The following is a 17175-nucleotide window of genomic DNA, read 5'->3' as shown; positions in this document are numbered from 1 at the left end:
GAATCTATACACACATGCCAGTTGTGCACACTCAAATTCGCATACAGATGTGCAGTGTATTGTATATTTTATGCACAGCCGCCTCTATCCACTGAAAAGCAAGAGTTTCCAATTCCAGTCTAACACTATTCATTTCAGGTTTGTTTCCTCATCCTTTGCATTTGTGCCTCTCTTCCAATAACAGGAAAGATGGCTCTCACTAGTCCCAGCATGTTGGACTTTCATCAGCCAGTTCCAGATTCCCACTCCTGCCAGAGACACCTAATGCAGAGACCCCCTCTTCACCCTTGGCTTCCTACGAAGCGTGGCAGGCCACATGGTCACAGCTTCCTGCTTAGCTTCAGGTGAGCTGCTCCAGGCCTTCTCTACCCGTGAATGCGCTCTTCCTCTGTCAGGCGCTGAGCACAGGATGAGGCGTGTAGCTGTTCTCATCACACCAGGGTCTCTCATCTTACGGGGGGAGGCTGTCTCTGTTTCCCCCTCCACTCCTCAGTCTTTCTGCGCACCCTTCTTGCCTCCAGAAACCCATGGTGGGCTCTGACTACCCCTGTTCAGACACTGGCTCAGCCTCCTTGCCCCTAATCCTGGAGCTGGTGATTGCTGTTGCTACACAGTCTCCCTCAGGCAATCCTCCCTCACTTCACCGAAGTCCAAAACACCCCACGCTGGCCAGCCCACCCAAAGGAGTGCTGCAGCTTGCCCACACTAGTTTCAGATAGATAGTTGTGACGTCGCTTCCCAACTCTGCATTTGGGTTGTTTAGGCAGCTTGGTATTGGCCATATCACATGTGTTTACAGCACATCAGTTGGCAAAGATAAAAAAATCAAGTCTTCTTAATCTGCTTTCAGATATTTACCTACTGACCTCTGGTCCGTCCTGACTCCAGTGTCTACGATGTCTGCTTTGCTCAGCTCTGCGCAATGGTTTCTAAACTCTGTGTGCATGTGTACATGTTCGTATGTTCATTATTTAGCTGGAACCCGGGGCCTCTCCTGTGTTTGGCAAGCCCTCTGCTCCTGTCTAAGCTGTCTGCCACTCCAGTGCTTAGGGCTGATTGATTGGGCTACAAGGAACATTAGTTACTTTTGTATTTGGGGGGGAAAAATACAGCGACTTTTGCCAAGTTCCAAAGTTCCTTAAGATAATGAACAGCTTCATGCTGGAAGCTAAGGAAGAAATTCATTCAAATTTGCCAGCATCTCAGACTGGATTAAAGTACATAGAAAAGAAAATAGCATGTATGCCCTTATTCTTTCATTTTATGCTGCAGGAACTTTAGCCTGCACGCTGAGTACATTTGAGGCTTGGGTTTCGGTGGGGGTGAAAGTCAGCGTCCACGCTGGGATGAAATCACTGTAACTAGACTTTAGCTTTGAAGCACATGATCACACAGAGTTAAAGGAAGTTCTCTGCTTGTGTTCTTCAACGACCAGTCGCAGTGAAACTGAGCCACTAAAATTTGCCTACTCAAGCCGGGCAGCCTGGTACACACCTTTAATCCCAGCAGTCGGGAGGCTGAGGCAGGCTGATCTCTGTAAATTCAAGGCCAGCCTGGTTTACAAAGGGAGTCCAGGACAGCCAGGGCTACACAGGGAAACCATGCCTTGAAAAACAAAAACAAATGAACAAAAATCATACTCAAGTAAATTTCTGTGAATCCTTAAGAATATAGCTGTGTGTGTGTCAGGGTTCTCTAGAGAAATAGAACCAGTAGGAGATAAATATTCATGTGTACTTGTATGCATGAGAGAACCACAGAGAAATTTATGTATTTTCCCCCCTTTTCCAAGTTTTTATTTTTTTTGTTTTTCGAGACAGGGTTTCTTTGTGTAACCATTTATTATTTAAAGTTGCTCATGGGCTTGTGAGTCCTGCCGGTCTGAAATCCCCCAAGGAAAGCCTGCATGGAGGAAACATAGGTGTGGGTCTAACATTTGCAGGCCAGGCTAGCTGAGGCCAGATCCTCTGGACGCTTAGACAAGGTTCCCACATTTCTGTCTTGAAGTGGAATTCCCTCCTTTTCAGGGTTCCCTTTGCTTAAAGTCACCTAACTGTAAACATTATTGCCTCTGAAACATCTTTTTCTAGCAGCCTCTCCATCCTTGCTCGGCCCTAACTGAGCATGAATGTCTAGCCCAGCCGACACATACAGAGGACTAGGGGAATAATTGCCCGCTGTGAGAGCATCACCTATTTTCTTTGCCAGGCAGTTGCAAGCATTTGAGTTAATTTTTTTTCTCGGCAATGGTTAACTAGCAACTAATCAAGCCTTAGCTGACTTTGAGTTTCCATACACAGGTTGCTAGAAAACACCAACTTGGATCAGCGGTAATTTTTGCTCTCTTCTCTGTGTGATTGTGCCTTGCCTTTTCCCTAACGGTATCTGGTCTTTGGAGGAAAATACAGGTTAATCTCCCTAAACAGGTACCACGCCGGAACTTGTGAGAGAAGGTCTCATGCACACATGGTCTCTGCTCTTAGTGGTCCGTGGGAGAGCAGTGTGCGTGTGCAGGTTGGACTAGCATGGCCCAGGATTCCAAGAGGAGCGAGTGCTTCACCCACACTCAGTGGTTTCCTCCCCTTTTCCTTGAGGAAGCCTGAAAGTGGGACATGGTAAGGCAGACAGAAGGCCAGCTCGGGCGGCCAGCAGGTTGAAGACAGCTGACGCTGGCTCAGGGAGTCGGCTGTCCAGTGTATGCGTTGCCAGCACCTGCTAACCTTGCGGGCCATTGAATCTGAGCACATCCTCTCTTGCTGAGGACCAGGAAGAGGTCTGGGCTCATCGGACTTTCATTAGCACTCACAGTCAGTCTATTTTCCTTTCTACAATGTATACAGAAAACTCATAAATAAGGCATTTCTTAAGTAAAATTCTAGTCATCCCTCTTAGGTGTTAACCAATTTCAAACAGCTTTTCAGTAATCTGTATATACAGTCCTTGCAAGAAAAAAAAACATAGGGACTGGAGACGGAAGATGTAACTCAGAGCTGAGACACTTATTTAGTATGCATGATTGAGGCTCTAGCTTTGATTCTCAGCATCGAAAGATAAAAAGCAAGATCTCAGAAGTAAGCGTCCCATCAGCTGAAGCTTTGATGATATGACCACAAACTGGAGGTGACCCCAGTGATACAAGGTGATACTGTAACCTATGGTTCAAACAGTGAAAAAAAAGTAGGTGATTTTAAGTAGTTTGCGGTTAATAACGTTACTGTACCAGTTACTTTTCTCATTGCTGAGATAAAATGCCTGGCAAAAGTCACCTAAAGGGTTTCTTTTGGCTCATAGTTTAAGGAGTACAGTCACCATGGCCAGGAAGGCTTGTTGACAGGAAGTGCATCCATAGTCAGGAAGCAGACCAATAATGCTGGAGCTTAGCTTCCTTTCCTCTTACATTTAAAAAAAATTTTTTTTCTAATTTTTATTTTTTTAATATTAGTTACAGTTTGTTAACTTTGTATCCCTGCTGCATCCCACTCCCTCTTTCCCTCCCAATTCTACCCTCCCACCCTCATCTCCTCCCTGCCCCTTTCCAAGTCCATTGATAAGGGAAAACCTCCTCCCCTTACATCTGATACTGGTTTATCAGGTGTCTTCAGGACTGGCTGCAAAGTCCTCCTCTGTGGCCTAGCAAGGCTGCTCCTCCCTGGGAGGGGGTGTCAAAGAGCCTGCCATCGAGTTTATGTCAGAAACAGTCCCTGTTCCCCTTATTAGGCTACCCACTTGGATACTGAGCTACCAAGGGCTACATCTGAGCAGGGGCTCTAGGTTGCATCCATACATGGTCCTTGTTTGAAGAAATAGTCTCATAACAGACCCCTGTGCCCAGATATATTTGGTCCTTGTGGAACTCCTGTCCTCTCCAGGTCGTACTAATTCCCCTCTCCTTACATTTTTTTAAACAAGTACATTTATTTTGTCAAAGTGCACATGAGGAGGTCAGAGTACAGCATGTTGGGGGGTCAGTTTGCGTGGGGGTCCTAGGAGTAAACTCAGTTCATCAGGCTGACAGCAGGTACCTTTTCCCACTGAGCCATTTCGAGAGCCTTCACTTTCTTTCATTCAGTCTGGTACTCCAGCCCAAAAAATAAAAGTGGTGCTGGTCCATGTCTGGGGCAGGTTTTCCCTCTCCAGACATTTTACTGAGAGAAGATGCCCTCCGTGTCCAGAGAGTGTCTCCTAGGTGATTCCAACTCCCTTTAAGGTGATAGTTATGATTCCCCATGACAGCCATAAAACTCTCTATTATTTTGCCCATCTAGTGTATTTTAATTGAACCCCCTGTCAATTCCATATAAAACCCCCACTTTCACCCCAAGTATTCCACAAGGTAAAGAGCCATTATCCAAGTGTAGTTTTCTATTTTGAAATTAGCTAGTATCAGCTGGGCATGGTGGTGCATGACTGTAACCCAGCACTAGTGAGGCAGAGGCAGGCAGATCTCTGAGTTCAAGGCCAGCCTGGATGACCAATTGAGCTCCAGCACAGCCAGGGCTACATAGAAAAACCCTGCCTCAAAAAACAAAAACAAAACAAAGTTAGCTAGTGTCCTAGCTTGCTTTCTCTTGCCATGCTAAAACACGGACCAAAAACAGCTCTGGAAAGAACGTGTTTATTTGGGTCACGTGTCACCGTCACAGTCACTCCCTGAGTGAAGTCCGTGCAGGAAAGCAAGCAAGGAGCCAGAAACTGAGGCCATGAAGGAACAGTGCTCATCAGCTCACACCCCAAGGCTGTTGATTCATACAACCGAGGACCACCTACTCAGATGTGGCTCCGCCCACAGGGGGCTGGTCCCTCCCATACCAATCATCAGCCAAGAAAATGGCTCCACTCACTCTCCTTCAGGCCAATCTGATGGAGTATTTTCTCAGTTGAGAGTCCTCCTTCCCACGTGACTCTAGTTTGCGTCAAGCTGACAAAAGAACTAGCCAGCACAACTAAATTTTATTTGTCTGGGGGGTTTTGGGGAAGCTGGGCAGACACTCTACAGCTGAACTAGGCTCCATACCCTGTTTCTACCTACCTAAATGATCAGTTACGCTCTTGGTCACACTAGCCAAATGCATGTAAAAATCCATGTCCAGCAGCCACACGCATCTAGCGGCTAGCTTACTGGATAACACAGATGTAGCATTTTTCCATCTCAGAGGAAGGTTACATTGGGCACTTTTGCTTATCTTGGGCAGGAAACAAAGCCTTGGATTGGCTGATGTCCACATCTCATCAGAAGTCTTTTCAAAGGAGCACTGTTTTCTTTGGATTGGTGGATGGGTGTGGGTTCCTTGGATTGCTCTGAGTTTTAGCCTTGGGCCAAGCAAAACTCCCCATCAGTAACTCTAGATTATAGAGTCTTGGCTTTTTACAGACCTGCTTTCACTGAGCCACGTTTTAGGATTTGGCTTATGAAATCACTGAGAAATAACACATTGTGTACTGATGTGCCAGCATGTGAGGAAATACTGAGGTATGGTGAGAACCTGTCCACAGAGTGGGCAGGCCCTGACAAATGATGTGTTGTTTTATAGAAACGAAATTCCAACTGTTCCATTTTACCAAGGAAGACTCGGGAACCAGATGCCAGAGAGGCAGAGAAAGCACCCAGCTGACCTTCCTACTTAGCCTACATCCCATAAAGAAAAAGCCCTTCCTAGTCAGCTCATGTCCCTGAAAGAAAAAAAAAAAAAACTTTTTCTTCTTCACATTGTCTTAAATACCCTTCAACTCAACATCCTTCCTTTCTGCTTTCTGTGCATCTCTCTGTCTGTCTTCCGGACTTCCTCTCACTCCCTATAGTTTCTTTCCGACGTTCACTTAAATCTGGTTGCTTGCTCCATCTCTTGATCTAGGGTTAACTTTATTTAATCCTGTTTACAGAAAGCTCTTGGATTAAAGTTGTGTGCTAGGGCTGAGCCACACCACAAGTACTTGTTTACAGTAAACATAAAGCTCTAGGATCAAACACAGCCATACCACAATTTGAAACAGGATTTTACAGTTCACAACCTCGGGGGTCACAATGGGATAAAATATCCCATTCTGTTCTGTGAGCAGAAAAGCAGCTGGTCTAGGAACTATGGGACAAACAGAATCAGTGAGTATGGAGGACACTACAGGGGACACAGAGAAGTTTTTAATAGCATTCTGTGCAGTTACAGTAGTTAGCCAGCAAGCTAGCTCTGAACTTTCTGCAAACCAAAGAAATAGAGAATAGTGGCACACTTTTAATAGGCGAAAGGAGAAACTGCATACTCTCGGGGGTGGGGTGGGGAAAGTGGAAGCTCTTAAAACATGGGACTCGCTCATATTAAGTTTCACACTCGGAGTACAAAGAGATTTAAATAACGGTTGTATAAGCTGATGTCTGCATTTTTTTCCCTTTGTTTTGTAATGCTGGAGTTTGAATGCAGAGTCATATCCCCAGCTCCTGCTAGTGATTTTCATTTTGAAATAATCTCAGACCTACGGAGAAATAACAGAAAGAGTATAGAGCACCACACACTCTTCAGAGTCCTCTGCTGTTCAGTGCTGTTTTTCTGTGTAAGTGCCTTGTCACCATCCCTCCTCTGTCTCTGTTTCCTTCTCTTCAAGTTTATATATGAATTTATATATAATTGGACCAAGAGATGGAGAATGCATATAAATACAAATACATGTAATGCATAGAAATATACCTATTTCTAAACCATATTTGGAAACACTGTGCTCCTTTACTTCTAAATATTTCAATGTTTATATCTTTAAAAAATTGGTTTTTTTAAAGTTATATGGGGCTGGAGAGATGACTCGGCAGTTAGGAACACTGACTGATCTTCTAGGGGACAAGAGTTCAATTTCCAGTACCCACATGGTGCCCCAAAACCATCTGTAACTGTGTGTGTGTGTGTGTGTGTGTGAGAGAGAGAGAGAGAGAGAGAGAGAGAGAGAGAGAGAGAGAGAGAGAGAGATTGTTTGGATGCCTAGGGAGGCTGGAGATGTTGGATATCCGTGAAGCTCAGGTTACAGGTGGTTGTGAGCCACCTGGCGTGGGTTCTGGGAACTGAACACGAGTCCTCTGCAAGCGCAGACAGTGCCCTAACCACTGTGCTGTCTTTCCAGTCCCTCAGCGCATGTTTCTTTGAAATAAAGGCTCCTGTCCTGTTCCCTGTTTTCTCCCTGCTCCGATGTCCATCCTCTTTGCCTTTCTGAATGGGGAGTGAGCATCTTAGCCAGAGTCCTCCTTCCTGATTAGCTTCCTTAGGTGGACAGATTTTAGAAGACAATGCAGCCACTCCTGATGAGACCTGATAGACTAGGATCAGAGGGAAGGGGAGGAGGACCTCCCTTTTCAGTGGACTGGAAGAGGGACAAGGGTGGGGAAAGGAGAGGATGGGATTGGGAGGGGAGGAGGGAGGGAGGCACAGGGGGGATACAAAGTGAATAAATTGTAATTGATTTTAAAAAAGAATAAAATCGGAAAAAACAAAAAAGAAATAAAGGCATTATTATTTTTTTATTTTTAGATTTATTATGTATACAGTGTTCTGCCTGCGTGTACACCTACGTGCCAGAAGAGGGCACCAGATCTCATTATAGATGGTTGGGCGCCACCGTGTGGTGCCTGGGAGTCAAACTCAGGACCTTTGGAAGGGCAGCCAGTGCTCTTAACCTCTGAGCCATCTCTGCAGCCCAGCAAGGGCATTCTTACACAACCATAGAACAATCGACAAGACGGCGGTACTTCTTAGGCTACAAACCTTTTCCGATCTTGTCGCTCTTCTCAAATGCCTTTTGTGGTATAAAGCAAGATTCTCCTCAAGAATCTTCTCTAATCCCAGCACTCAGGGAGGCAGAGGCAGGAGAATCGCTGTGAGTTCGAGGCTATCCTGGTCTATAAAGTGAGTCCAGGACAGCCAAGGCTACACAGGAAAACTCTGTCTCAGAAAAACAAAACAAAACAAAAAATCAGTCAATCAATCAATCTTCTCTAAGCTCAGACTTGAACTTTATCATCTCCTGCTTACAGTGTAGAAAAAGAAAAATAGTAGGGGAAGCAAATTTGTGACAGCAAATGTTAAAGTGGAGTGACAACTGATTATCCCACTGTCCCATCACACCAACTTACTGATATATATTTCCCCATATATATTTTATTTTTTCATACATATATAAAATTATGTGTACTGTCCATCCCCAGACAGTTATACATGAGCTGTGTAAGACAAGTAGCAGAACCTGAGCCTGAAAGCAAGCCAGTGAGCAGCTGTTGGTTTCCACTTGAAGCTCATGCCTTGAGTCCCTGCCTTGGCCTTCCTAGCTGATGGGCTATGACCTGTAAGCTACAAGAAGCCCATTCCTTCTTAAATATATATAGTAAATATAACATAAAATAAATATATACATGTATATGAGAGACAGGAACATTCATTTGTATAATGTAAAAGCAAAAAAGCAAGAGTTGTCAAAATCAAAATTGAAATTGTTTTTGTTAACCTGAACTCCCCCCATCAAAGTAAGTAAAGCCAGGTTGCCTGACTATGTTTGTACAAAATATTGCCAGAGTCTCAAAGTTGTGTAGGCCCCTGGGTAGCTAATTTTGGCTGTCAACTTGGTATGCTTGGGAAGAGAGAGTCTCAGTAGAGAAACTATCTTCGTCGAATTGGCCTGTGAAACTACTTCACGATTTCGGAAGAGCCTAGTCCATTGTGGGTGGTATCACGCTGAGGCAGGTTCACCTGGGCTATCTGTGACAAGTGGCAGAACCTGAGCCTGAAAGCAAGGCTGTGAGCAGCCTTCCTCCGCTGGTTTCCACTTGAAGCTCCTGCCTTTGTTCCTGTCTTGGTTTTCTCCGCTGATGGACTGTAACCTGCGAGCTAAACTCTTTCCTCTTTATGGTTTTTGGTTTTGTTGTTTGTTTTCGAGACAGGGTTTCCCTGTGTAGTCCCGGCTGTCCTGGAACTCACTCTGTGGACCAGAGTCATGTTAAACTCAGAGATCCATAGATCCACCTTCGTCTGCCTCCCTAGTGCTAGGATTAAAGGCGTGTGCCACCCACCACTGCCTGGGAAGTCAGGCTGTTTATCACAGAAACAGAAAACAAACTTCAACAGCCTCAAACAGAAAAGCGCTTCTGCAAGGACTTTGGCTCAGCAAGTCTCTCGCTCCCTGCCTGCCTCCCTTTCTCTCTCTCCCTCCCTATCTCCCTTTCTCTCCGTCTCTCTCTCTCTCTTGTTGTTCACAGGATTTCTCTGTGAAGCCCTGCCTGTCCTGGAACTCACTCTATAGAACAGGCTGGACTTGAACTCACAGAACTCCACTTTCTTCTGTCTTTCATGTACTGGGATTAAAGGCATGCATGGGCCAGTTGCTTTTCCTAATTCCAACCTCTGTCACTGCCTGGCTGGCCTGTGCAGGATTTTAGGCACAACCCCTGCCGGTATGATTCTCCTTGGATCAGAAAGTGAAAGCAGCAAGTTCAAACCTTACAGATTCTAGGCTTTTAAGCCAAAAAGTAGACCCATCTCCTTGGAGTCTGGCAGACTTGCATTGCACACTGTCAGCTCGGAGGGGGCAGACAAAGCTTCATCACGGCACAGGAGGGTGGCCTCGCTGCTGCACTTCCATTCGTTTGAAATGTCACATTTCTCTTGTCTTTAGCCTAACAGTGGCTTGGAGGAACAGCGTACTGTATTCGCCACATTTGTGTTTAGTTTCGGGGAGAATAAGGCTTCCGGAAGCCACGTTTCCAAGAAGGTGAAGGAACACAGGAGCTGGGCAACCCTGTCAGTCTGAGGGTAGGACAAGGAGGGAGAGGGGCTGCTTTTGGCAGTCCTGAAGACTTCTCTGGCTATGTCTTGTCCCCCGCTCTTGCTCTGTAAGAGCCTGACGCTATTTGGGCTTCTCTACACTGACAGCAGAAACATTTGCTAAAATGTAAGCCACCTGTTCTGACTGTTGATGCCAAGTAACAGGGATGTGTCAAAGAGTACAAAAGTTAGGTCTGGCTGTCCAACCTAACTTTGGTATTTTGAGGGTGAGGCGCTATGATAACCCTTGCCCTTCCGTGGCTATCCGGAAGCTAGGAAGACAGTACCCCAGCATTCAAGTACAGCAAAATATTCTATTAGGTCAGGTCACAACTAACGTATCTCTCCGGGGATGGGGGAGGACTCAGTGAAGGAACTTGCTTGCTAGTGGCACATGAAGTGAAATGGCAGGTGTTCAGAGGCTCCTTGACGCCCTTAGTTTGGTGTCCTCAAAAGACACCCCAGCCAAGGAGAGTCAGAGGCAATGGGAACGAAGGGATCATTGTAAGGTGGGAGCAAACTGGGTTCCACTCAGTGTGCACAGCAGAGCATTTTGGCTTCAGCGAAGCACAATATGACCGATGACCTTTGCTGGGCAGGTGAGCAGTTAGAAGAGCGCAAGCCAGAGATGGGTGGGAGGGCAAAGCAGGGAAGGAAACACAAGGGCACACACACTACTGCTGGCAGGAATGGTCCGGCAGGCGGGGACTTTGGTGGAACAGCGAAAGGGGGACCTGGCCGAAGTCATCAAGAGCATTAGAGAGAACAGGACATAGAGCCCAAGTAAAGGGGTGGGCATTTCGCACCATGCACGAGGAGGACCCTTCGGTGGTGGCGGCAGGCAGGGAAGGCGAGCCGTGAAGAGGTGCAAACAAAAACTCAGTTCAGATCGGCTTCCTCACCCCCGATGGAACTTCAGGGATGGTGGTTTATTCCCAACAAGCGTAAACGCGGTATGGCTTGGAAAAAAGTTTCCTGGTATAATACACCCTCGGTGCACAAAGAAGCATTAAGTACACTGAAACTGGACTCAGGGCACAGGTCATTTTTCCAGGAAGATGGGTTCTAGAGATTGGCTGCCTGTCCTACCTAAGGAAGGCCTGAGGAAGGATTTGGCCTGCTCTTGGTCATACAGTTAGCACTGAGAAGTCATTTGGGCTATTAGCCACCTCTGGTCCCGGCTGTAGGAGCTTCATGTGGGCTGGACCAACAGGTAATACAGATCACCAGGCTGTTAACCACCGCCAAGTCCCAGCTTTCTGGAGTCAGTCTGTTGACTCAGCAAATAACCATCCAAACAAAACTAAACCGTAGGTCCCAGCAGGGCGAGGGGCTATGAAACCGGCCCTCAAAGTGAAAGGGCTGAGTCTGTTTTCGTTTTTAATCACTCAACACGGTAGCAAAGCGGTGTCCAGCAGTAAAGCGTGACCTGGGCGGAATGACTCAGGCTCAGCTCAGGTCCGGAGCACAGTAGAGCCAGTACAGGTCTTCCGCAGCGAAGGGAAGTTCCGGAGTGCTTCCACCAGGCGCTTGATTTTGCCGGCTATGGAAAATAAGGACATTTATGCAGACTCCACTTGCTGACAGTGGAGAGCGATGGGTTTTTGTTTGCATGTTTGTTTGCTTTAATCTCAGCCGGAACTCTCTCGGGAATTTCATCCTGCTTCATCTATTGGCCTGAGGCAGGGAGCCAGTTTAAGGCTCTCAGTCAGGGTGCTGGCTGTCTGATTTGTCAGGGTTCATTTAGTGATCCTGCCACCTTGGTCCCCTCTAAGCACCATCCGGGTTACGCAGAAGGTCGTAAAATCTGCTCCACTGTCACACACCTTCAAGCCAAGTAACATCTCTGGGCTGAGAAAAATGGTTTTTGATTTGTTTTTCATAGAACTCCCAGATTTTATACCACAGCCTAGCATTTACAGAGCTACCCAGTCTAACACAAGCTGACAGCATCTCACAAAACATCATCTAGTTCTGGAATATATATGACATCCAATCTCTTTTGCTGATATAGAAGGAGGCTGCTAAAATCCCACCCAATTGCTTTTATAATGAATGAGTTGTGAACCAGTTTGGAGGCAAACATATTTGGGAAGATGTATTGTCCTTATTTTAGGTGTCTTTATAGTATGAGAGGCAAGATTTTATAAACTAGGAAATCCTAATATTGCTATTAGGATATTAGGATATTAGGACATTTTATCACAAGGTGATAAAAATATTATCTTTTCCCTTCCTTCCTTCCTTCCTTCCTTCCTTCCTTCCTTCCTTCCTTCCTTCCTTCCCTCCCTCCTTCCTTCCTTCCTTCCTTCCTTCTTTCCTTTCTGGAACTGAGGGTCAGTCTTAGGGTCTAGAGTAATCAGTCTGAGCCCTAGAACGTGCTAGGTCTGAACTCTGACTGAGATAAGCCCCCATCCCTAATGTTTGGCTATTTGAGATGTGTCCTGGGGGTTGGACTTGAACTTGTCATGTGGTTATTAGAAACCCTTGATCCTCCTGTCTCTACTTCCCCAGTGCTGGGGCTATAGGCACACACGACCATTCCCTCTGCAGTGCTGGGAATCAAACCCAGGGCCTCCATGCATGCCGGAGCTCTGCAGCCGTGAGCTTCTGCAGCTCGCTGTTTCCAAACCGGTCTACTCAAGCCTGCTCCACCGTCACGCCAGGATCTCGACATCTGCTCCGATCTTCCTAACAGCCTGTAGGGCAGGATGCTATTTATTCTCACCACGGGAAGAACTCCAGCCTCACAGAGGAAGGCGACAGGCAACTGGACTCCAGAGAAAGATGACCAGGCAAGCAGGTAAGCGGGTGGGCCACAGCGCCACGCCACAGTGGCTGAAGGAGGCACAATGGATCAGAGCAATGGATCAGCAGCTCAGTGTGGTAGAACCGGTCCCCCAGGACTCCAGACTCCATGGGATGAGCCCGATGACAGTCCTGTACAGAATGGCTTGTGTGCAGCTGTTAGGAATACAGGCAGGCACCACCACGTGCGGCTTTCATTTTTATTTTGCTCACTTACTTTTTGTAATTAATCTTACTTAATTTTGTGCTGCTTGGAGTCCGTTTACTAAGCAGTTGGCGGGCTGTTTCAGGACTTTTTCTAGTTAGTCTGGATGCTTGGTTTGCCTTAAGACACTGGTTTCTGAGCCAGGTGTGGTGGTGCATGCTTGTAATCCCAGTCCTCAGGGAGGCAGAGGCAGGCTGTTCTCTGTGAGTTCAAGGCCAGCTTGAAAAGCAAAACAAAAAATGAAGGAAGGAAGGAATAAGGAAAGAAAGAAAGAAAGAAAGAAAGAAAGAAAGAAAGAAAGAAAGAAAGAAAGAAAGGCACACGTCTTTAATCCCAGCACATGGGAGACAAAGGCAGGCAGATTTCTGTGACTTTGAGGTCAGCCTGGTCTACACAGTTAGTCTACTCCAGGACAGCTAGAGCTACATAGCGAGACCCTGTCTCAACAGGAGCACCAAAAACAATACAAAAAAATTTTTTTTGTTTTCTCTTTCCTTAAAAATCCATTTGCGGGGAGGAGGACCTCCCTTACCAGTGGACTTGGGGAGGGGCACAGGTGGTGAAGAGGGAGGGTGGGATTGGGAGGGGAGGAGGGTGGGAGTTACAGGGGGGCTACAAAGTGAATAAACTGTAATAAATTAATTAATTAAAAATGTACATCTAACTGCCTATGTCTTTATCAATTTCTAAATTAATAAATGCTATTTTTCCTGCCCCCCCCAAAAAAAAATCCTTTTGCAGGTTTGAATGTAAGGAAGGCTCAGGAGCACTGGATGGTCTTCCTGTGCGCTCAGGTTTGAGTCCCTGAACCTACAGGGTGGCTCATAACCACCTGCATTCCAGTTCCAGGAGACCTGACACCCTCTTCTGGCTTCCCATGACACCAGGCACATGCATGATGTACAAACATGTACACAGGCGAAGCATTCATCCACAGAAAATAAAAGAGTCTTTAAAAAATGATTTGCAGCTGGTGGTAGCATATTATTACAATCTTTTCATGTGGGAGGAGGGGGAGGCAGAAAGATCAGTCAATCAACCAATTCCAACAGGATTACCCTAACTTTGCAATGTAATTTAGCAAGATTTAATATTTGTGTTCTTTTTCCCAGCGGCCCAGTCTTAAAACCTCAGGGATCAGTGTTGCCCACATCTCCCAATGACAAGTCTTGCCAGTATTTCCTTCAGTTCATAACCAGGAACCAACCACTTCTTACCCCAAATTTCCCAGCCTGTGGTGGTGATCTTTTTGTGGTCTGTGTAAAGATTGTCTTTGTATTATTCAAATTCTGATCTGAATAACCAGCAAAGAGCTGAGCACAGGTCAGACTCTATATCGTCATTCTTTTGGCTGCATCATATTTTGTAAACAGCCCCTCTGACACCCTCTGATTGGTTTAATAAAGAGCTGGATGGCCAACAGCAAAGGCAGGAAAGGAAGGCGGGACTTCCAGACCTAGATAGGAACTCTGGGAAGGAATCAGAGGGGTGATTGATAGCCAGATACAGAGGAAGAAACAAGCATCCTAACTAAGAGAGGAGAGGTAACAGGCCCCCTGGCAGGACGTAGGCCAGGCCAGTATTATCGGGTTAAAATAGCTGAGAATCAGCCCAGCTAGAGTGCCTAGGATTATAATAAATGTAATAACTCTCCGTGTCATTACTTGGGAGCTATCAGTCCCAAGAAAGCCCCGCTTTTCCAGTCAACGTCACTCGCACCCATGCCTGGTCCTCCTGCTTTCCCTCCTTGCTTCAGTTTCTCCTCAACAAAGAGGACAGCACACTCTGTCCAAACCTCATCACGCCTTTGTTAAAACCCCACAGGGTCTCTCCCCCATTCAGTGAAATGCAAGGCCTTCTGCGCAAACCCAAGCTATGTGCACCGTGTGATATGGAAGGGTCTTTCTTGAGCACAGTGGGAACAGAGGCCACAAGGCAGGGTCACAGCAGAGATTAGTAAGGGATGAGGTCACAGACATGGGCCACAGAGTCATCTGCCTGGGCTGGAAATTGAGACAGGAGGGAGATAGGAGACAAGATCTAAAAAAAGTCAGAGTTTCATTACACATTTCTTGCTTGGAGTTCATTCTCTAGAACAGGCTGGTCTTGAACTCATATACATCCGCCAGCCTCTGCCTCCTGGGTACTGATATTAAAAGCATATGGCACCACACCTGGCTGTCTGTGCATGACCTTTAATAAAGTGACATTTCCAAACTTAAACAGGAAAGAAAAGTCTTGACACTCAGGCACGAGTCAGCAGATTGCACCAGTCGGACATGTGGTAGGAATTGGGTCTCTCTCTTAGCAGATGGACAGTCCTACAACCGAGACTCCATAACTTCTCAGTTATCCTGGGGATTTTGATGAAAATACCTTCCATTTGTCAAGTGAAAAGTTAATTTTTGAGCCTCCACTGGGAGGCATTTGTCAAGTGAAATGGAAAACTGACGAACTGGAGATCTCCTGAAAAAAAAGAATGACAGAAGAAATGGTTTTGGCAGTTTTTGGTTGCTTTCATTTTCATATTTTAAAGGTCATTGTACCGATAAATATGGAGAGAAGTAGGATTCTGAGAAGATAACACAGTTAAAGGGTATGGGGGGGGTGAAAGGGTATGGGGGGGGTGGGGGAACTGTGAAGTCCACAGCAGGGTTATCAGTCCAAGCTGAACCATGACCCTTCCTAAGTGTGGCTAGCCACAGACCACCAGAACACCTTCAGTCTGTACCATCAGTGAAAATCTCTCTTCTTTAAAAACGTTTTTTTTTATTATTTATTTTTGTGTCTGTGTGTGCATGCACACATGCAGGCCCAAAGACTATATAAGCTTCCTCGGAACCTGAGCTACAGATGGTTGTGAGCCATCTGATGGGTGCTGGGAACTGAACTCGGGTCGTCTGCAAGAGCAGCAAGCGCTCTTCACTGCTGAGCTGCCTCTTCTGTGCAGAAGATCTTTCTCCATGGGTTTCCGTGCTTTAGAACCCCTCATCTTAAAACTTTCAGGCTTAATTGTTCAAAGAAAAGATTTATTTGTTCATTGTGTTGGTGTGCCTGAGTGTACGTGTGTACCACACGCGTGCAGGTGCCCGTGGAATCCAGACGATGGCGACAGAGCACCAGGAACTAGAGTTACAGGCACCCAGTGTAGGCGCTGGGCCCTCTGTGAAAGCGGCAACTGAACTATCTGTCCCGCTGCCTCTTTTACTTCTTTTCCTTTATCTAATCACCTATCCAGGGAGCAGGATGTTTCAAATCTATGTGCTGTGGATGTAGCTCAGTCGTAGGGCAATTGCCTCGTGTGCATGAGGCCTGAGGCTTAATTTCCAGCAAACAAACAAAAATTAAGTTTTTAGTTTGTATCTTTCTGATGGGCATTTTCCTACTTCTCTAAGATGACATTTCTTTTACTAGCGAGAGGAGGAAAGACAGCCAAGAGAATGCTGTTTAGAAGTCAAGGATGGCCTCAGCAGGCTAAACCCTGGCAGAGGGTGTGCTGGCTGCAGGAAGGCATTCAGGATCACTTCCTGCAGCCCTGAGACCTGGAACCACAGTTGAAAAAAATGGCTGGGTGGGGCCATTTCCTGACAGTTTCAAGTCGGCCTTGGGCCCATTCGAACAATTTGTCTTAGAAACTAGACTCATGCAGGAAACTCAGCAAGTGGAAATGGTGGGAAAAGAAAACACGTTTTCTAATTTTGGTCCTCATCTGTTAAAGAGAACAATTACGGGCTGGAGAGATGGCTCAGTGGTTAAGAGCACTCTCTGCTCTTTCAAAGGACCTGGGTTCAATTCCCAGCACCCACATGGCAGCTCACAACTGTCTGTAATGCCAGTTCCAAGGGATCTGACAACTTCACACTAATGCACATAAAATAAAAATTAAAAAAAAAAAAGAGAACAATTACAAGTATTTAGCTGCTTTTGCTGTGATGAGCCCTTGGACTCTTCAGGCCAGCAAAAATCATCACACAAAGGTTTGGGTGTTTGTGGCTTTCCTTACTTGATCATTAGGAATGACAAACGTCCTTAGCAATTTGGAGGCACATGTTTTTTAAAATTTTTGTCAGTGGCTTTTAGATTCTTACTTTCACCTCTGATTTCTAATAACTTTGACATCATGACTCAGGATCCCACTCCCCAATCCTACCCAACAAGCACAGAAACCCAAACAAGCTTTCTCAAGAAACAAAACATCCCCATAAAGAGTAGAGGGCATGCTGGCATTTTCTGCTCAGTTCTAGCCTTCCGTTGCATTAAAAACAAAACAAAAACCAAAATGCTAGCAAAGATCTGTTGTTCTCTTTCCTCATGGATGGACCATAAATTGCAGTTCGAAAAACATTCTAGTGCCGGGAGCAGTAGCACACACTT

This window comes from Meriones unguiculatus, chromosome 4 (genome assembly GCF_030254825.1).
Source record: "Meriones unguiculatus strain TT.TT164.6M chromosome 4, Bangor_MerUng_6.1, whole genome shotgun sequence".
Lineage (NCBI taxonomy): Eukaryota > Metazoa > Chordata > Mammalia > Rodentia > Muridae > Meriones > Meriones unguiculatus.
The sequence above is the reverse complement of the archived record's forward strand: the minus strand, read 5'-3'. Positions refer to the sequence as shown.